General features: G+C 51.8%; 1 protein-coding gene across 1 annotated transcript in view; it reads right to left on the bottom strand.

The window, feature by feature from the left end:
- The window catches only part of Cyria (CYFIP related Rac1 interactor A), a 63,864-nt gene extending 44,004 nt beyond the window's left edge, over positions 1-19,860 (bottom strand). Inside the window, exon 1 of the mRNA XM_010629027.3 lies at positions 19,734-19,860. The gene's annotated coding sequence lies outside the window, so the exon portion shown is untranslated. The remainder of the gene's footprint in view (positions 1-19,733) is intronic.
- Positions 19,861-21,820: the final 1,960 nt, after the last annotated feature.

The following is a 21,820-nucleotide window of genomic DNA, read 5'->3' as shown; positions in this document are numbered from 1 at the left end:
CCTTGAAGGCCTCTGGGTTGCAAGGACCTTAGAAAGGACAGTGACAATAGAGTTCACAGTGCCTTCAAAGGTACCATGCTACATCAAAATTGACCTTCAAAGGTAGGGGAGTGCCACAGAGTTTATTTCTGTGCAGAGGCAATGATTCAGAAATCAAGTAGAATGGGTAAACTGCTAAAGAAAAACTGCTCCCAAGCCGCTTAACTGCACTTTTAAAGCATCAAATGTCTTAAAAGGTACCAATACACCAGCTACAAATCATTTTCATACATTCAACAAAGCATGCCCTCATACCTGGACAGGCTGGCTTAATGTATTGCCCAAGGGTATAAATATGATATTTATCTCATTCAGGCCCTTTGTCTTTCAGATTCTAGCAGTGATTGAAGTTCTGCCCTACATCTACCCCCAGAGCTTAAAGTAGGCCTCACTAAAATAATAATAACAGCAAAATTTTAACATCAAGACACCGAATTGATGGTGTTGTATAAATACCACAGCTGTGTTCACTGGCTTGCAAAACATTCCCTGAGAAAACTAAAGAAAAATCTCAATGAGAGCTTTGGAAGCAAAATTACACTGCCCGGGAAATGGCAGCATCTACTTGGAATAAGTTAGAAACCTTTGCAAAATTTCTGGAAAGTGTAAGTATGACTCAACAGTCTGTATTAGTGCTGATCTGCTATCGCTGTCTCCTGCCTGCCCTGCCATGGACTGTTTCTCCTCCGTGACGCCCCTCTGCCGTTCCACTCTGCCTTGGAGCCAGCTGACGGTGGACTGAAACCTCTGGAAACCGTGAGCTAAAATAAATCTCTCCAAGTCCTTCAAGGTGTGTCAGGTACTGTGTCTCAGTCCTAAGAAAAGTGACCAAGACAAAAAGAAAGAAGGAAGAGGAGAAAGAAAAAGAGGGAGGGAGGGAAGGAAGGAAGGAAGCAGGCAGGGAAAAGACAGGGACGGGAGGAAGAAAGGGAAAGAAGGGAGAGGGATACAACCTCGTTTAGTCACGTACATGCCTGGTTTACTAAGTGTATAGCTAGTGTCAGGGATCCCATACTGTGCTTGTACTTTAAAAGAAAGAAACTTGGGTCATTGCAATGTTCTCCGTGCAAGTTAACTTCTGACAAGACCGAGCAGGATGTGAGAAGAGCCTGCCCACACCGGTGCTAATCTTGGGAAGCATCTGGCCTAAGCTCTGGGCTCTGACTTTGTCCATCTGCTCTGGGAGGCCTAGCAGCCAGCAGCCCGTGCAGCAGCAGAAGAACAAAGACTCCTCGCCAGGGGAGATGGATTCGGGTTTTTGTGGATGCTCATGTAAAAGCAAAATTCCCACACAGGAAGAATGCGTGAGGCTGGGAGGGCCCGGTGCCTTTGCAGAAGTGGGGCTGAGTGCCTTCCACCCCACAGCAGTGGGCAAGGGCCGGTCTTGATGCATCCAAGCTCACAAGGAGGGCCTGGTACTAAAATCCCAGAGAGGCCAAACGTCCCTGCAATCATTCCCTAGCTTCCAACCACGCACGCACTAAAGGAGCAGATAACCAAGCCCGAGGCCAGCCCTGCACGCCATGCTACAGTATCTCACTTAATTCTCACCCTAACCCTCAAAGGCAGGTAAATTGTTCAGTGTGTCTGTTTTTGTGGACCTCAGCTACATCTGAGTTACATCCTGAGCCCCCTTTTTTTTTATATTTTGAGACAGGATCTTGCTAAGTCACTAAGTTGCTATCCTCCTGTCTCAGCCTCCCCGGTGCTGGGATTACAGGCCTGTGCCACCACGCCCAGTTCAAATTGCTTAGTTTTAAGAGTTACTACATGGTATAGGTTTCTGACAAGCAGAGCATTTAAATGTAAGAGCATACTTTAGCCACTAAGGGGCGTTATCACCTCATATGAAAAATGTCAGACCTAGTCAGGTAGATTCTCAGCACAAAAACGGAAGTTTGCCAGAAAGGAGAAATTATTTCAACAGCCTGGATATCTTCTAAACAATATTCTACTTGGGAGCAAAAAACACTGGAATTTCCAGTTGTAGTAAGATGCTCAATTCCTGCTTCTAGGTCATTTCAGAAACACGAGCCTTGAGCCATTTGCCAGAAATGGTGCCAGTGCATTTGGGAAGGAAAAATTAACAGATTCAGCTATTTGACTTAGTAATCACCCTCTCTGGCAATTTTGACTAAGTTCTTCAATCACATTTTCCAAAGAGAAAAACATCTCTCCAGAGGCTGAATCAACTTGACTCCCATTGCAACCAAACAGGAAAAAAAAAAAGTCAAAACTTTTATTTCAAATTTATCAAACCGAGTTTCTGCAAGTCCCTTGCGTGAGACTGCCACTGAATGTTCTATCAGGGATCTGGGGAAAGACTAAATGCCATTTGGCGGAAGCAGGGATTCTCAATTTGTGGTCTGAACCCCCAGCCCTGCACTTGCAGCAGACACAGGGCCAGAGGTACACGAGGCAGGAAACGAGAAAATACACAAGAGAAGGCGGCAAAGTCCCTGGAACGCCCCTGTTTACATTAACAAACCGAGGCCACAGTTAGACCAAACAAACAAGCTCGCAAAGTTTATCTGCGAACTTCTGTTTGGGCCCAGCCCTGCTCTTGATGACGCAGCCGTGGACCGTCCTGACCTCAGCTTTCCCCGCAGCCGGGGCTCCCGGGCAGGTGTCTGCGGCTGGGGCTTGCGGGCTGCACAGAAGACCCAGTGCTGTTGGGCTGTTTCTCCGTTCTGCTTTGAGGCAGCGAGTCGCTATTCCAGCACGGGCTCCGGAACTGCCCCGCGCTCACTCCACGGAGAGCCCTGCTCCACCAAGCTCCCCCGGTCACCTGGTACTCGCGGGCCCCCAGGGAGCGTGGGGACGTGGCTACCTGCCGCCCACCTGCCACCTGGCCTGGGCAAGCTGCCACGTCCCTCCGAAAGCTGTCTCTTCCCCAAGGCCGAAGCGGTGAAAGCGCTTAAAGCGCTTTGCCGGCTCTCTCGAATGCACAAGTCCCTTGGCCGAGTCACTTTTCAGATAAGGAACCAGGCACGTTGGGTCCCGGAGCCCCTGAAGACCACACCTCTGTCTCCTCTATGCAGTCACTCTTACCCACAGAGCAGCTGCAGTGATCCATTTCCCATTGTTTCTTTATTTCTAGTCATGAAAGAGAAAATGCTTTTTCTGTGAGCTTTCTGGGCTCTTGATGTGCTCGGCACAGCCGGAGCCAGCAGCAGCCGTGGGGCCGCTGGGCAGAGCTGCAGAGTTGGCGCCCACGCAGCCCCCGGAGCCGTTCTGCATGTTCAGGGTGCCCTGGGGCTGCAAGTCTGAGAGCCACTGCCCCTGGACCTGGACCAGAAGCGCCAGAGTCCCAGCCTGTTCATCCCGGACTTGCACTGGCCCCGTAGCTCCCTCTGCACTGCTGCGGTGTGCTTAGCGCTTGCTCCATAAATGCGCTCCTGTGTGATCCTACTGGCACGGATGAAGACGTAGCCAGCGGGAGGATCTGTCAATTCTCTGTCAGGAGCACAAAGCTGCACTTTCCCATTATCCACACCGCTTCCTGTGCTCCCTGCCTCAGTTTACTCGCTACAATAAAGGATCAGACAGGAGCGAGACCAGATGATCCCTCAGATCCCCTGAACAGTCACATTTATGAAATCTCCAAGGCAGAAGCAGCCGTATAAATAGAAAAATCAGGTGTTCCAAGGAAATACTTGCTTCATTTTTTAAAAAGACAGAAAACAGTCAATCCACTGTCTGCAGTCACAGATTGAGCCTGACCCTAATCTTCTGTCGCTCACTGAGCAGGCAGTGTCTCTCTGAACCCCCAGCAGCAGCTCAGCAGCCCAGCCTGGGGTAAGTTGGCCCAGGGGTCCCCCCGTGGCACCATCTCCCTCCCATGCACTGGCCGGTGGGTTGGCATGGCGACACCAGAGACACTCTTGGCTCGAGCCGGCTCTTTCCTCTGGCTCTATTATCACTGTGTGAGATCTCCCCCAGAAGGACAGAGAGAAATCCTGAGGGTAAGGTCTGATGTCAGGGGGAGAACAAGAAGGTCTTTGTCGGGCCCTTTGCGGGACCAGACCAGCCAGGCTCAGGCTGCACACAGAAGAGTTCTGTGCTCGCCTAGCCTGGGTGCAGCACACAGCCCCTCACAGTGGGGACATCCCTGTGCACACCCCGTGCTCTCTTCTTCCTGTAACACCCAGGGGAGGGGCTGAAGGCCGGGCCTGCAGGCACCTGCTCTGAGAAGGCTCTGGGCAGAACTCACTGCCCAGCCAGAGCCAGGAGCTCCTCCTCTGCGTGGGTCTCCACTGCTCTTTGCAAGGCTCAGCCAACGTCCCCCTCCCCTCTCAGGTGATGCCCCTGCCTCTGCCCCCCGGCCCCTGTTCAGGAGTTCTAAGGCACAGGTTGGTGTTGTTCTCTGTGCCCAGCCCTGTTACTTAAGCTTTGTAAACGCATCTGAGCCCAGGTGGCTACTGAAGGAACAGGCATTCAGTGATGGAACCACAACTAACCCTGGAAGTTTATTTCTAAAATTCAATGGACAATTTAGGCCAGAACAGAAATGGGCAACACTGGATGAGCCCTTACTGTGCTCCAGCACCGTATTAGGCGCCTACAGGTGTGGACTCGTGTAATGACCGAGGCAGGACTATTCATTTTTTCATTCTTCAGAAAAGGAGCTATCCGCTGGAGAACATGCCTGAGTGTACCAGTGAGCAAGGGGAAGAGAAGGGTGCAAACCCAGAATCTGCTCCCGAGTGACTCTTCACACACACACACATGCACACACACACACAAACTGTGAAACAGCCGCCACGTCAACCAGCCTCACTGAATCCACTCAGCCACACAGTCCGTGTCCGAAGGGATTCCCCAGGAAGTGGACACATGGGCTTCTGCAAACACCATCAAATCCCCAGCTCCTTCGGCCCACAGCAACTGCAGGCAGGCGACAGACTGCTGCTCCCTTCTTTCTTTCTTAGCTGCAACACAGCCAGGGCTCCAGGCTGGAAAGGGGGTCCTGCGTAGGGTCCCCTGGCTTGAGCTGTCCTTAGAGGAAACGCTGGCTACTTCTGGCTGCAACAGCTCTACACAACTCCCCCATAGTCCGCACCCAGTCCCATTGCGATCACCCTTCCTCCTTCTGTCTTGGCTGGCAGCTTCCGGCAGCTCCCAGTGGAGAGGAGAAAAGCAGGCTCACCCTCGGGGCTCAGCTGAACACCTGAGCTGGTTCAACCCAGGCCCAGAGCAGAGGCAGACATCACCTCCAAGAACACAGAGGCCTGGGAGAAAGGCGCTGAGGAGGGACTGCGGTCCCACAGCCCCCAGGCCCCCTACTGCCATTTTTGCTTTCTTTTCTTCCTTCTCTCCTCCTCTCCATCATCCCTTCCTTCCTGTCTTTCCATCTTTCTCCTCACACTGAGAACTGTTACAGAGCGGCAGCATCCTAGGATTCTGGAAAGAAAGAAACTCTTTCCCCTTGCACCAGCAGGACATGCTTCCCGGGGAGGTGGCATCTGGCCTGGGCTGCCAGGGCCTGAAGGACAGCGCCAGGGCAGAACAGGAGATACAGCGTGCCAGAGGGGACAGCAGAGCTGTGCTTTCTGTCACACCCTCTTCCTAGCTTCTGGTTTCCTTCTCAAAATCTTTTAAGCTGCACTGTATGTGAAAGGAGATGCTGGCTCCTCCTGGGTACGGGAAGGTTCAGAGAAGGTTCTGGTGGGAGACTTAGCAAGAGGAAGAAGAGAAAAAAACCTGTATATGTGTCTTTCCTTTGCCCAGCAGGGGTCCACAGGCTCTGAAGAGCAAGAGATCAGGGGGTTTCAAGAGGAAGGCACTTCCTGGGCTGCCCAGTTCCCCTAGAAACTCTATCCAAGCAGCAGGCACCTGCCTGTCAGCCCCTCACCCTGGAGATTCCGAGCAGAGGCAGGGTCGGGCTGAGAGATATTTCAACTCTGTAAGGAGCAAGAGTTGAGCAGTGTCAGGAGCTACAGGCAACTTCCCTGGGAGCAGCTGTGCAAGCCCTTGCAGGGCACGATGGTGCATGCAGAGGGACTGTAGACTCGGCCTCCCTGCCCCTAAGTGCAGAGAGTGTCCCTTGCTTTTCTCCCAGCTTTGCATTTGAGAGCTCTGGGTGAGCAGCTTGTCCAAAGCCAGTTCTCAGTTGCAAGATCTCCTCTTCTGTCAACCCAAACCTCCCTACACATAGAGCGATACCAACCTCCTGATACACAACCTCCTGTTTGGGCCTACATCTCCTAAAGCCTCATTCAGTCATAGGTGGGACCTTTGGAAGGTGGTTGAATGATGAGGGCTTAAAGCTGCCTTTCTGTTAGGAGGTGGGGCCTGGTGGAAGGGCTGATCTTGGGGGTGTGGCCTGGAAGGGTTCATCTCCTCAGTTCCCCTCTGCTTCCTGTCCACCATGCTGTGAGCAGCTCTCCTCCGCTAGGCTCTCTGCCATGCCTCCTGGTCTTGGAGCAGCTAGCCGTGGACTGAACCCTCTACAAACTCTGAGCCCTAGTAAGCCTCTCCTCCTTTAACTTGTGGTTGTTGGGTATTTGTTCTAGAGATGAAGAAAATAACTAAGACATCTCCTAATCACTGTGGGCCTTGGGCAAACCACTTCTTCATCCCTCCGACTCTAGTTCATCTTCCGCCTCCCTCCTGGGAGGCCTTGTGAGCAGCAGTTCCATGATGCACACAGGTGCCACACATCTGAATGGATGCTTTCTACCATCGACTCGTCTTCCAGCCAGCAAGGGAAACAGAAGCTGACTGCATACACATGGCCGTGTGCCAGGTTCCAGAATTTCATGTAATGCACACACTCAGCTATGTGTATGTGTCCCTGTGTATACACACAGATATGTACATCTGCACACACGCACGTGTGTGTGTGTCCCCCGAGGAAGGTCAAAGACAGATGCACGCTGCACAGAGAAACAGCTGACCTGTCTTTGAAGCTGCACCCCCACACACAAGGAGTCAGTTAAAAGGTATGCTAGTAACCAGCATTTCTGGAAGCTGGAGATCATTTCCTCCCCTTCTTTCAGTTTTTCTTGGCCCCTTTATTTTGTTCTGCTGACTAACACCATCATGGGGTCAAAGAAGAGATCAACTCAAATTAGTCTTTTCAGTTGCTGTTGGGAACAAGGTGGGAGGGTGAGTAGGTGGTTACTAATGGATTTTTAACAAGCAAAGTTGAGGCATTACCTGTGTATGTCAAGCTCTCTGGCTATTTCCTTCCTACCACCATCACAGGGAACTGAGACTTAGCCCCTATTTATAGAGTATGGGTCTGTAGCAGGAGTATCTCTCTTCCAGATCCCAACTCCTACTCATCCTCAAAGTCCCACGCCTATGATCCCTCTTGGAGCCTACTCTATGTGCACACATCACTCTTTTCCACTATCTGCTTCTTCTGCTGTGAGGTATTGTGACTGTCACATAATTGTGGGCTCCTTGGTGGCCTGACTGGGCCTGAATTGTCCTCATGTTCACAGACTCAGCCTGGTGTCTGGCACATGGTTGCTGTTTAGAAATTATCTGTTAAATGAACGCCTGATTCCTCAAGAGAAAACACCTGTTAGTATTTGACGGTGGGAGAAGGGAGCCCCCTCCAACTGGGCTAGCAGGACTAGAAGGAAACGTTAGGGACCAAGATTGCATCACTGCCACCACATAGCAGAAACTCTTGACAGCCACTCGGTCCTTGCAGAGACCAGGCTCGTGTTCTAAGCTCTCCCAGCAGTCTATGCAGCAAGAAAGGACACGGAATCACGTCACCGTTCCCACTCCCTGGGACACTCGAGGGTGGACAGGGCTGTGGATTTACCCACAGTCAGCCACCACCATGCTGTGGCGTCTGTGTGAGCGATCTTATCAGAACACACGGAGGAGGGGTAAGATGGGCGTTTAACCGAACTGGGAGTCAAATGAAATCCAGGCCTTGTCTTCTAAAGATTCAGTCTCACAGGGACGTGTATTTTTGCTTAAAAACTGTTAACAGAGCTGGGCTGGTGGTACAGGCCTATTATCCCAGCACTCTGGGAGGCTGAGGCAGAAGGATCACAAGTTCAAGTCCAGCTTGGGCAACTGAGTGACTTTGCAAAATCCTGTTTAAAGGAGGAGAAGGAGCGGGAGGAAGAGGGGAGTGGGGATATAGCTCAGCATAAAGGTCCTGGGTTCAATCCCTAGTACTGAAAACAAACAAACAAACAAACAGAAACTTTAACAGCCCCGTGCTATCCAGAGAACAGATTCAATCCCCTTGGTCTCTCCCCTCAGCCTCTCAGCTCAGCCTCGCCCTCCTTTCCACAGCCAGGACAGCACACCTGGCTCCTGGTCCTGCTTCTCCACAGCCTGGAAACTCCCAGCACCCCTCCCTGGGGATTCCTATCCCTTATCTCTAGGGTGGACAGGAGGCCCCAAGGCCACAGGGCCTTTCCATGTCAGATGTCAGCTGGGCCAGGGACCCTCTCTTACTACAGCCCTGGAAGTATGGGCTGCTGGTCCCTGGTCCCTCGCCAAGGGCAGGCGCCAAGGCTAGTTGTCGGGTATCTCAGGAATGGGTGCAGGCACTGACCTGTCAGAGGCTCCCAGACACTTGCTGAATGAAATGCCCCAAGGCGAGGCTCCTGAACAGTCCATGCAGCCAGCAAGCAGGTTCCAAAAGAACTGGTGGAGATCATGCAGAGGGAGGCTCTGGTGGACAGTCTCCACTCTAGCACACTGGCTCAGTGATGGTCAAATCAGGCCACTGTTTCCTTCGACCTGATTTACTGATAATCTCCAAGGGGCCTTGAACAGGCAGTGGCCCAGGTCCTGAGCATGGGGCTGGCCTCACCCCTCTTTAGAGGCTTCTGAAGGAGCGTTGCTCTATTGGGCAGGAACACACTTATTTCCTTATTTCCTCCTGTGGGTGCTTTAGGGTTGGGGCCTTTGAGATGCGCTGGGGAGAAGAGGACAGGGTAGAAGGATCTCTGTAAAATCCTGTTCTCCACAGAAGGACATAAACTAAGTCCTTACCAAAGTGGCCTTCAAGGCCCTGCGCCATGTGCCCTCGGCTCCTACTGCTCCTGGCTTCTTCTACTCCAAGTCCCTGCTGTGTTCAGTTCCAAAGGCCAAGGTCTTCACCCCCAGAGCCTCTGCTCCGGCAACACCTTCCAGCCTCTTCTCCTTCACCTTCTTCAGCCCGTGCTCAAATAACGGCTTGCGGCAGGTCTCCCTGGATCCGAACACCCCTTAGCAGTGCCCGCTCTTTGGCTTGGCACTGTGACTCTATTTTTGTCTGCTGTGCTTCCCCCCACAGCGTTCAGTGCTGCCTGCTGTAACAAATGCCTGTATCACCTGTGTGTGCCCCTGACTCGACACGCAAGGACTGTTTTCTCCTGTGCTGTGCTCCTAGGACCCAGCAGCACCCGCCACTGCCATGTAACACATGTTCCACACATTTGCTGAATGAGTGGACAACGGGTGCACAGAGGCCCCCTCACAGCTAACAGACAGGAAGCCCCGGATGAGAACATGCTTGAACGGAGCTGTCTTGCAAGGGTCCCCAAACAGGGCACCTTCCCCCGATCAACCAGTCAGAAGTGAAGCAGATGACAGGAGCCAGCTTTCAGACCACATCCAGGGGCACAGCATGGTGTCAAGGGGCAGGAGACAGGAGGGCACAAGCTGGCCATGACAGAGCAGCCCCGCAAACTGGTCTGGCTGTGAGGGTCCCTGGCCCAGGCCCGTGCAGGGAAGCTGCCTCTGTAGAGCACCTTGAATCCAGGGCCCAGAGATCACTTCTTCAGTTGCTTGGGGCTTGGTGGTGCTGTAGCCAAGGCCGGGCCCGGGAGGCCAGGCTCAAGGCTCGGATGGAATCAAGGTGGGGCCACAGCTGTAGTTAAGTAGCTCTGCAAAAGCTAGAAGCAGGGAGGCGCTGACACTGGCTGTGGTCTACTACATGCCAGAAACTATGCAAATGCAGCCTGTCCCTTAATCCTCACCGGCAGCGCCAGCACTGAATGGATTTCCCATCTCACTGGTGGGGAAACTGAGAGTCTAGAGTTCAAATTAACTTAAGCAAAATTGCAGAGGCGCTACATAGCACAGCTGCAGTGGGATTCGTATTCTAAAAAGCCTTTCTAAATGTGTGCTTCCTTCTTCTAAACAACAGCATAGCCCAGGGACCATGCTAGAGAAAGAAATCACAAAAGGAAGAAAGGAGGGGTGCTCAAGGCCCAGCTCTTCAGCAATGAATGAAGATCTGGGGGGAGGAGTGAGTCTGGGGCTCACAACTGAGCCCAGAACTCAGCCCTAGGAAGGATTGGAAGTCACCTGCTCTTACTTTGCTCAGGTTTACTGAAAAAGAGCTGCAGGACAGAACAGAGCAGGACCAACCAGAGTAGAGGAAGGTGCACAGCCATCTAGGGCGTCCTTCTGGCTCCATGATGCCTGGTCTCCGTGAGTACCCGGCCTGCCTAGGCAGATGTGTTAATGTGAGCCCTCCACATCCCCTTTAGGCAGCTGAGGGACATCAGCCCCGTCAGGTACAACTCCTTGCTCAAAAGAAGAAAAGAATTCATAACTGACTGGGGGGACATGAGGGGGAAAGTGGTAGGAGAGAAACCATTGTATGGGTAGGTGGTCAGCAAGGGAGTAGTCAGCTGCCGTTTGTCACAAATGCTCTTGGATGATAACTTCGTGAGCTGAATTTGTCTCTAAAAATAAGATGTGAATCCAGTCTCTAACAGGAGACCTAAGTCCCACCCGAGGCTGGCTACCCAAGGACTTCCTTCTGCCTCTCGAAACTTGGTCAAAATGAAGGTAAGAAGCTTGATGGCACTCAAAGTGAGACAAAGCAGCAATGAAAACAAAGCGCAAGAACAAAAGCTATGGCTCCGATTCACTCTTCCCTTGCGTGGGATTCTAAGTGATTCTATCCTTCCCCTGAACACCCAAAGACTCAAAATAGCACAGATCCCACTTATAAAACAGCTGAAGAGCCCAGAGGTCTCGGACCACCTCAGGATTACAGCTTCCTGAAAATGCGTGCCAGTTATTCTTTATGTCCGTTTGTTTTTCTTTAGAAGTATGGGGTGCTGTGAGCCATGGCTTCTAATCAGAGCTGCCAAACCTGGTGAAATCACCACCTCTCGTACTTTTCAGTATCTATAAACATGCATATTACACAGTCTCTACACTGAAATGTTAGTTATTGCCGGAGCATAACCAATGTCAGCTGTTATTTACCTGGAAATATTGCTTGTGATTCTCTGTCCTTAAGGAACGGGAAGGGAATAACGAGTCATGTTATTATGAGAGCAATTTCCTGTCCTCCTCTACCCACGATGCATTCTTTAAAGTGGCAGAGACAGTCACAGGACCAGGAGTCACTAGGGCGGGAAGATATCTAGGAGATAATCTTGTCTCATTAATTCACTTTGCAGTTGGGGAAACTGAGGCTCGGAGAAGAACCTCATTGAAGGACTAGCCATTTGGGAGTAGAATCTGGACTGGAATTTGTCTCTGACTAGCCTTTGGGATTTTCTTTTTTTCCTAAACTTTTTTGCCAAATGGTCGGGCAGACGTCTCAAACAAGTGCTTATTGCCCCCAAATGAGATGTCTTTTAATACAGGAAAACAACAACAACAAAAAAAACAGATTTTTCCAAAACGGGAGGGGCACATTTTCTAGATTGCTGTTTTTGTAGTTTTACCATAGGAAACAAAATTGGTAAAACCGGCTGGGGTAGTGTTCATTGGTTCTCATTAGAAAAACCGAAAAAAGACTGTTTTGAAACTCCTCGACCTGTGGATGGTGTAGGTAATTCACTTTGCAGTTGGGGAAACTGAGGCTCGGAGAAGAACCTCATTGAAGGACTAGCCATTTGGGAGTAGAATCTGGACTGGAATTTGTCTCTGACTAGCCTTTGGGATTTTCTTTTTTTCCTAAACTTTTTTGCCAAATGGTCGGGCAGACGTCTCAAACAAGTGCTTATTGCCCCCAAATGAGATGTCTTTTAATACAGGAAAACAACAACAACAAAAAAAACAGATTTTTCCAAAACGGGAGGGGCACATTTTCTAGATTGCTGTTTTTGTAGTTTTACCATAGGAAACAAAATTGGTAAAACCGGCTGGGGTAGTGTTCATTGGTTCTCATTAGAAAAACCGAAAAAAGGCTGTTTTGAAACTCCTCGACCTGTGGACATGGTGTAGGTATGATCTGTTCTTTGTGACAGTAGTGTTTTCTCTCTCTCTCTCTCTCTCTCTTCTTCTTCTTCTCCAATGAGTATCACTTCTTACAGGATTTTTCTGAAAGTCGTGTATTTAAACCGTTGCTCCTCTACACAGAAAGCCAAATCATGGCGGGGGGGGGCAGCTTACTATTATCAGGCAAGTTGTATCTGACAAGCATATCTCCTGCATTTTAGATTTTCCTAATTTGTCCTCATAAGACTCTAGTGAGGGTCTATTAACTCCATTATGCCGAACAACTGGGACACCGGGATTGGAATGGCCGGAATCCTAAAGAGCACACAGTACAGAACCAAGAAATAAATAAATAAATGCCCACATCTAATGTCTAAATCTACTTTTTGTCCATCTAAACTGGATTATTTTTATTAGGCTGAACCACCAGGAGTGGTCTGTTTGCTCCAGTGTTTTAGCACAAAATGCACGAGAAAGCTCTTTGGAAGCTGTCGCTGTCCTACTAAACCCCATTTCAGACAGGGAGTTCGGGCCAGGCTCCCAGTGGGGTTCGTGTGCCCTGGAGGCTGGACTGGGACTGGGCACTGCAGGGAATCATGATTATCAACTCTGGGTTTTGTTCCCCTCCCAGCAGGAGAGACGGGTGGGGGTGGAGAAAGAGGAAGAAAAAACAGGAAGTGCAGGGGGGTGGAGGGGGAAGGAAATGAGAGAGAAAACACATCCACTTTGAAACGTCCTTGGCCTGAGAAAGTGATTTCTGAGCTGAGTTGGGATAGAACTGGGGAGAAGGTCCTGTGGCAATGGGGTGCTGTCATAGTTCCGTCTCCCACCCTGGTGCACTGTATGACACAGGGCTGTGTCCCACAAGCACTTGCGGGTGTGGACACTGAGGGTGGAGAATGTCCAGAAAAAGGTTTAAGGGTGAGGCTGGGTTTGTCCCCAAGGACCTGGAACCAGGTGTGAAGCTCGATGTGATCAGGTAACAGAGAGCGCAACCTCAGGCCCACCACTTCCTCTCTCAGACATCTTCAAAATTAGAAGCTGCTTTTGCAGGACTGTGAGGTTTGAGCCCATCCTGAGTGACTTAGTGAGCTCCTGTCTCAAAATAAAAGGTAAAAAAAGGGCTGGGGATGGAGCTCAGTGCAAAGGAGCTGAGTTCAGCCTCCAGCATCAGCAGCTGAGCCTGCCCCACACTGTGACCTTAGGCCCTGACATTCTGCCCACCCACTTATCTTAACTACAAATTCAGGTCACGGCAGATGGCAGACACTGGCACCTTGACAGATAACCCACAATGACAAGCTAAGAACACTTATGCCTAATCCTACTTTACAGCTGACCACCGGGACGGACAGGGCAGGCAGAGCCCCTGTCAGACAGGCCCTCGAGTCTCTCAGCTCCTGCAGCCCCCACACTGGCCATGCTTCTGTAACATGAGTGAACAGTGCAGGCTCAACCTGGAAAGGGGACCAGGACACTCGTGTGCTTCAAAACCTTCTGGGAGAGCTCCGCTGTCCCCTGTGGTGACCTTCACTCAGAGGCACAGTCTCAAGGTCCCACAGCAAGCTGCCTCGGGGGAACTGCCCAGATTCTGTAATTACTCCTCCTCCATTCAACAAACCAGAGCAACAAGTCAGGGTGGCTTTGAGAGGAGCAGTTCTCTCAGGGGACCGGTGCTCCGTCACTGTGTGGGCCACCCCTGGGCCAATGTCCACGAGGAAGAACAGCGACGAGGTAGGCAAAGAGAGGTCAAGCTCGGGTCCTGGTCTCCAGGACTGCACAGCCTCACATCCTGCCAGCACAATGCTGGTTCCGTCACTGTGGAAACTAAGGCAGTGTCCCTGTCCCTCTTCTCCATGCCTGGACCAGAGCACCACTGGGGACAAGTACAAAGCACACTTCTGCAGCCCCCAGTGGCCAGCAAAGTGCTTTTCCACATCTCATATCGAGACAGGCACACAGCCAAGGGGGTAAGGACTCCATCTTTAAAACAGGAAGTTGGTTTCAGAGACATGAAGTGACTTATCCAGGGCCATCACATCAAGCAAGACTGGAACAGGCTTCTCCTAATGACTTCTGGTCCAGGGAGTCTCTCACCAACTCGAGGCCCTGTCCCTCTCGAGTGGAGGCGCTGAGGGACAGCCTATGACAGCTACGTGTCACCTGTTTGGAGAGGAATTGGAAGTGGGAGGTGGCAAATGGCAGGGCAGGCACGGATGGGGGAGAAGGTGAGAGGACAGCAGGAAAGGCCATGTTCCCACGATCCAGGCTAGCAAATAAAGGGTCTCAGGCCCAGTGGGAACGAGCTTGTCCGAAGTCCCCAGGGCCCCAGAACCCGGATCCACACAGAAAGGATGACAGCACAAGCTTTTAGCTCACAAAGATGACAAGTGCCAGGTGCCCATGGTGTGTTGGGGAGCCAGCTAGTCACTTCTGTACCTGGTGGCATTATTCTCACCCCTTTTACCCATGAGGAAACTAAGGCATACAATGGCCAAATCACTTGCTCAAGGGACCAATGTTTTATTTGTTTCTGCATATTGGGGACTAAACCCAGGGCCTTTACACTGAGGTACAACCCTGACCTTTGTTTTTTTTTAAATTTTGAGCCAGGGTCTCACTAAATTGGCCAGACTGGAGTAGAATTTGCGATCCTCCTGCCTCAGCCTCCCAGACTGCCGGGATTAATAGGTTTGCCCAGCTGGGAATCAGTGTTGGAGTGCTACAGTCCAGAAGTGAATTTAGGCAGTCTGGCTCAGAGTGGGCTTAACTGGTACTCAATGCTCCCTCTCAAAGCAGTTACAGGAAGAGCCAAAACAGCAGAAGGAATATGGATTAAGTCAAGGCTCCAGGAACAGGAGACGCTTAGTTCATGAGGAAGAAGGCGGCGGGGAACAGGGAGATGATGCTCTATAGGCAGGACAGGGAATGTGGTCCCTGTTGCTCCTTGGGTCCCAGACGGCCCTTGTCAGCAGCGCCCGCAAATGACAGTCTGGTCCTGGCTTTGCACAGTCAGGGTCACGGGAAGAGGAAGTGGGGGGGGCGTCTGGGAGGGGCTGGCGGAGGGGTCACCTCAGGTTGAAGCCTTGGGAGCCCAGTTCCCATGCCCCAGGGGTTGGAGCAGCTGGGCTGCCAGGACTAATAGTGCACACCCTCCTGGAATGCCAGGCTCCTGGGGAGGCTGCCCTATTTCAGCCTCATGAAGCCTAGGGTGGAGGGCAGCACAGGACAGCGGTGAGACGGAAGCCCACAAGCAGCAGCTTGGAACAATGAATACGGATGGTGAGAAGGATGCCCGACACTGTTGCTAGCCTATGACGTGTCAGGAAGCTCGCTTCCCATCTACCTGAACATGATTGTACCTAATCCATAGGTGGGACCAGCTGAACCATTTCATAAAGGTCAAAGGTTACAAGAAAGGATCTTTGCCGCCAAGTACATGACATTTGGCCCCGGATCTCACCTCTAAGCCACACTGCTGCGAACCAGTGGGGGAACCTGCCTGTGACTGGTGCTAACCCACAGCACCTCAGAGCGGTTGGCACTCCCTGGCCGCATTTTTAGCTGAACCCATTCTGAGCTTTTCTTGACTATGCTGAGTGCTGTTAAACGCTCCCATGAATGCAGTCACATAGGATTTGGGTGACCCTAGGGTTTATCATCCAAACATGTGCACTTGTGAGAGGGAAAAGAGACCCTAACCCTGGCAGGGCTTGGGACTGAGCCAGGTACACGAGGATAACGATGCCAGATGTAAGCCAGGGTCCTTTGAGGCTGGGCACTCTCATGTCCAGTTGTGCTGCAACCCCAATGAACAGTTTTCTATTTTCCACCACACCGGGACTCCTCTGCACCACTTCTCCTCCGTCCTTTAAATTCCTGGAGTTTCTAGACCTCGCAGGCTGTGCCTTGACTGTAAGGCAGGCATGTGGCGACTGGAGAAGCGTGGTGGGGTAGTTTCAGCAAGAAATATAAAAAGGCTTGTAGATCCTTGTACCCTGGAGCCCAGATGCTGGACCCCTGCTCTCCTGCTGGTCAGTGAGTCCCTCAGAGTGACAGGTCTGCAGCTGTCCTACTGGGAGGGGGCCTGCAGCCACCGAATCGGCCACCAGGGCAGGCAGGGCAGGGAAGCTGCTAGTGCACCGGGGAGTGTGCAGTCCACTGCAGGGATGCAAGTGCCCGTGGGCTGGCAGTGACCTCAGACCGTGGGCACGAGCTCTGCCTGGAGGGGGTGCAGCTGCAGGAGGAAATATGGACACAGCACTTAAGGCCTGCTTTTGATTCACTTCTTTCACATGAATCTGCCTTCTTAAGAATCACAGGCCAAGAGAAGAGTCTGCTGTTCTTTTGAAAGCGGGAAATCAGTCTCCAATCCAACTTCCACATCAATGCAGGTAAAGTAAAATACTAACAGGAAAGCAACGGGCCCCCACCCCTTCTCGGAAGGCCCCGTTTTGGGCATTTATTCGTTGCTACTGCAAGGCTTGCGGGCCAGGGCTTCTCCCCCAGGCCCTCACCTGAGGCCGCGGTGAGCTTTTGCGAGAAGCTTGTGCCAACGACAGCTCTGGATCAACAGGCAAGGTATTTCTCTAGACCAGGCACGTGCTCAGTACAAGAGTTAGGCACAGACTTACCTTCTCGGGGCTGCTCTGCAACCCACTACAGCCACCGCTATTATTATTACCATTACTTTGGTTTCTTAAAATTGGTACATGTCTGCGATGCACAGTAACTACAGTCATCTTCACCAGTTTTACTTCCTCGCCCTTCCTGGAGCTCCCCTTCTCCCCCTCCCAGGTCCTCTTCCCTTCTCCATAGATACCTTTCTGCTTCCTGTCATTTCCCTTTTATTTTGCTCTTTAAATTATTTATATTTGGGGGTTGTGCTATTTAACCTTCTGTGTCTGATTTATTTCACTGAACAGTATGATCTCAATGCATGCCTTTTCCTACACATGACTCAAATTTACCCTTCTTTATGGCACAGTCGTACTCCATTGTATGTAAATACATATCCTTCACCCATCTGTCTGCTGATGTGGATCTAGGCTGCTTCCAACATTTAGCTATGGAGAGTTGCGCTGCTATACATGGGTGTGCACTACTGTTACTGAGATGATACTTGAGAAGAAGAAAAGGGAAAGGACTTATGCAGTACCATGGAGCAAGAGTGGGAGAGATCAGGGACTTGAAGTTTTCACAACCACTCGTGCTGGGAGCTCCTGGTGGGAGCCAGCACCGGCACATCCTGGAGACCCGGGGGTGGCCCTGGCTCAGGTCACCCTGACGGTGACCATGGTGATGCAGATGTGGCCGAAGAATGCTGATCCTCTGCCCTGAGCACTGCTGATGCTCCGAGCATGGAGCCAAGCACCACGTGGGTGTCGCTGTCTGCCCTGAGAGCTGCCGTCCTGGCAGCGGCAGTGCCCCATCTGCCCACATCTTACAGAGAAGGGGTATCCACCAGGGGCGGCCCAGAGAGACGGAGACTGACGGCCCTGATTACTGATGCAGCCAGGTGCTGCCTGGGCGGGCGGGGAGACCGGGTCCACGCCGACCTCAGGCTTCATCAATCCCTGTCCCCTGACCCTCAGGAGCTTCAGCTAAACGCAGGACACACCAGCCGTTCTCTTTGGGCTTTCTCTTCCAAGGTACCATAACTATCTGTGTTCCTGTTCTATGTCTACCACCAGATGAAAAATTCCTCAGCAGGAGGAGCCACACCTTACTCGTCTTACTGACCATGCTAACTAGGCCATACAGGTGAGGCCTGCCGAATGTTTAATTTGTAAAATCTGGCTTCTCTGAGGGCAGTGATCAGCTCAGTGTGGCTGGGGAAGGAGGGGGTGGCGAAGACACAGCAGGTAAAGAAAGGCTGGTGTCCGGCTGTGCAGGGCTTTGGGCAGGAAGCTGGGAGTTGAACGCTTTTGCAAACACAGTGGGAGGATGAGGCTGTGAAGACACATTGCTCTGAACACACTTAACCCTTCATTCTTGCCACTTTCTGCAACAGCTCTGGAGTCCTCTTTCCTGAGTGTCTTTACCAGGTGTGATGAAAAAATACAGTGACTGCTGCTGCCCAGCGCCATCCAGCAGGCATAAAAACATGACGCTGTGTCCTTATCCAACTTAGTCACTGGATCTTGCACCATGCGCTTTCTGGCTCTTCCACAAAGTCACAGTTACCTTGAAAGGGAAACACTTTGAATCCATTCAGGACATCGAGGCACCAGGACAGCGCAGGTTTAGACCCTCAGGAAAGGGGACTCCAGAGCTGCTGCAGAAGTGGCAAGGACGGTGGGATGAGTGTATGAAGAGAGGCAGAGGATTCTGGGGGAGATTCATGGTGATGTGTCTTTTGGTATAATAAAGGTTTTTAATTTAAACATTCTCCGTATGTTGTGATCCCTCCTGGTACCATGACCAGAGCAGTGCTTATGCCGATCTGAACTTCAGCAGCTAGGCCGGCTCTTCATTAGCAAGGCAAAGCTTCCTTGGGCTGCCGGAAGTGATGTCACAGATGCTGGAGGTGGTGCTGCTCTGAGCCGGGGTGTGAGAAGCCCTGCATAGCCCAGTGCACCCAGCACTCCTGAGAGCCCATCCGGTAAGAGGCGTCTGTGGTCTGCATTTCCAACAGCTCTGTGTGCTCCGGCGCGTTCTGCCATCACCTGAGGCTCTCACTCTCACCAAAGCTACATGGGCCTCATGGCAAACACCACGTAAATGCCACTGCTGCCTTGCTTCGGGACTGCTGGGGACCCCCCTCAGCACCATCTATGCTGCACCCCTTCTATACTTTGGGTTTCTCACCGATGAGAAACCACGTACTGTTTAACCTTCTGTGTCTGATTTATTTCACTCAGCTCAAAGAGCTAGATACAAAAATAGAAACTGAATCTGCTGGAAGGGATAGCAGGTAAAACCCCTCCCACAAGCAAAGGCAAGGACTCAGTGAATGGAACCCCAGTTGTTCAAGAAATAACACCAAGAGTCAACGAATGGGACTCTCAAATTAAAAAGCTTCTGCACACTAAAAGGAAACAACCATCAGAGTGAAGAGATGATCTATAGAACAGGAAAACATTTGCCAGCTCCTCCTCAGAAAAAGGCATCTTATGAAGCTGACCTCTGCTAAAAACACCATAAGATGGAGCCCTCCTAAGACTACCCAGCCCAAAGCCTACGGGAGAAAGTCAAGAGAGCTGGTTCTAGTTCTCTCCCAGCCAGCTCCTTCCTGTCACCCAGGGAGCTGCTTGCACTTCCTTTGTGTTTTGTATTGTTTTTTGTTTGTTTGTTTGTTTGTTTGTGTTTGAGATAGGATCTTGCTAGGTGATTCAGGCTGGTCCTGAACTCGAGGTGATCCTCCTGCCTCAGCCTCACCAGTGCTGGGATGAGACACGTGCACCAACACACCTGCTGTTTTGCACTCCTGAGTTTCTAATTCCCCCTGTGAGCTTCAGTCCCCCACAAATCAGGCACAGGAGAAATGGAACCTACCCGTCACTCTAGGTGGGGGGGCAGAGTCAGACACAGCAGCTTACCTGCGACAGCTGGGCGCTGGCTTATTTATTTCTGACGCTGAGAGAGGTCACGCTGGCTTCCTAGACGAAAGCAGCTTGGCGCTCCGGACGCACACACTGCTTGGCTGCACACCTCCTTGGCTCCCTGCTGCAAGGCAAGCGAAGTCACATGATTAGCACATGGGCTCCACACCTCCGAGGACACAAGGACATCTGCCCACCAGAGGCACAGCGCTGCAGCAGAGCCCCAGGCACCCCTTTGGATAAGGAAAGTGGAACTGTGGTCAGAAGAAGGGATATCTATGGATCAGAACTGATCTGAGGCTGACTTTGGGAAGACCTGCTCCGTGCGAGATCATGGCCTTCCAGCAAAGCCCACGTTTCTGAGCAGGTGCTCCAGTCCCTCTGCCAACGAGTCTGTACTGTACCCGCCTGCCCCAAAAGGGGCTCACTGTGGCTTCGTGTCCTGTCACCCTGCTCTGCAGCTCCGACCTCCACCCTTCTCTACCATTCTCCCGGCTAACAAGGGTCACTTCCCTCACAAAGCCGCTCCGATACCTCTGGACACTGAGGGCCCCAGGCTGTCACAGCCACCTGTGGACTCATTTCCTCCTGCCTGGCCTGTGGACTTTTGCAAACCTGATGTCTTCTCCCTGGGTGGACCTCTTCGGGACTGCCCACTGCCTCCAGGAGAAGATCCACATGCATGCGGCCTTCCCAGCTGTCCCCCAGGGCTCCTTGCATTGCAGCCATGCCGAGGTTGCATAATGAGTTTACCCCCAGGAGGTGACTCTTCTGCATGAACAGCTGCCAGGACTTCTCCAGTCCCAGGCCCTCCCAGGAGGTGACCGGGAGCCCAGGCACCAAGCCACCACCATGGTGACGAAGCTGAGAATGACCAACTGCTGGGGTCATGAGTTCACTTTATCACACATGCAGCCAGCCCCGCCAGCTGCAGTGGCGAAGTAGGTGACAGAGGCTCAGGTAGAACAGAGTTCCTTGGTGCTTTTCCTCCACCCTGGAGGCAGCTGGTTGCCTCTTTCCACCGATGCAGGAAGAAGCAAGGCTCACAGAGGTCACAGTTCCTGTCTGGACTTGCACTCCAGCTTTGACCCTTCTCCTGTGCCTAGAGTAGTGGATCTAACAGCCCACTGGCTGTCCCCACACGGCCCACACTTGCTGCATCAGGTACTGAGCAACAGCACCCCGTCCCTGCCCCAGAGCTCTGGTTTCTGCTCCAAGACCAGAGCTATCCCATCACTTCTGCACCTCCTCAATGGAAAGACATTGTCACTTAACAGACACGACAGACAGGGCCACATTCACTGCTCTGTACGCATCCTTAAACGGGGATCAAAACTCTCACCAGCGGGCCGGGTATTTAGCTCAGAGGTTCGGTGGCCTGCTGATGTCTGTCCAGAGGTGCATCTCAGTAGAAAGTGTTCTGTTTTGGGTTCGGGGTGGAGAACAAGGTCCAGAAGACTGAAAGTTCAGTGTTGACGACAACAACAACAACGGGAACCCAGCTCACCAGGGCCACGCGCCAGAATCTTTTCAGGCCCCTTGAGCAGGCTGATGCCAGTCGTGACCACAGAGTCGGGCACGTGCCCTGTCCTGTTCTCGTTCACACCAGAAAATCCATCATCAAACATCCGCCAGCACACCACGGGACGGTCTGCGAGAACACAGACCTGTAAGAGTGTGGACAGCTGCAGTGCTGTCCCCGGCTTGCTATTTGAATGTTACCCTGTGACCCTAGGTCTCCCCAGGCGCTGCTAAGTATCCTACAATGTACAGGCGATTCCCACACAAATGTCACTCTGCCCAAAATGATAGCAGTGCCAAGGATGAGATATCCTGGTATAAAGATATTCAGGCCCAGCGGCTCAGTCAGGTTTTTTGAACACATTATCATCCAGGCAGGAACTTGGAGCCAGGTGTGGTGGCGCACAACTGTGATCCTAGCACAAAGGAGGCTGAGGCAGGAGGATTGTCACAAGTTTGGGTCCAGCTCAGGCTACATAGTGAGTTTAAGGATACCTTGCACTGCATAGCAAGACCCTGTCTCAAAAAGTACCCCCAAAAGGAACTGCCATCTCTTGGCAGGA

The sequence above is a fragment of the Fukomys damarensis genome, unplaced genomic scaffold (assembly GCF_012274545.1).
Source record: "Fukomys damarensis isolate Sample0158 unplaced genomic scaffold, DMR_v1.0_HiC HiC_scaffold_25, whole genome shotgun sequence".
In the NCBI taxonomy this organism is placed as follows: Eukaryota; Metazoa; Chordata; class Mammalia; order Rodentia; family Bathyergidae; genus Fukomys; species Fukomys damarensis.
This window is presented reverse-complemented; position numbering and strand designations above follow the sequence as displayed.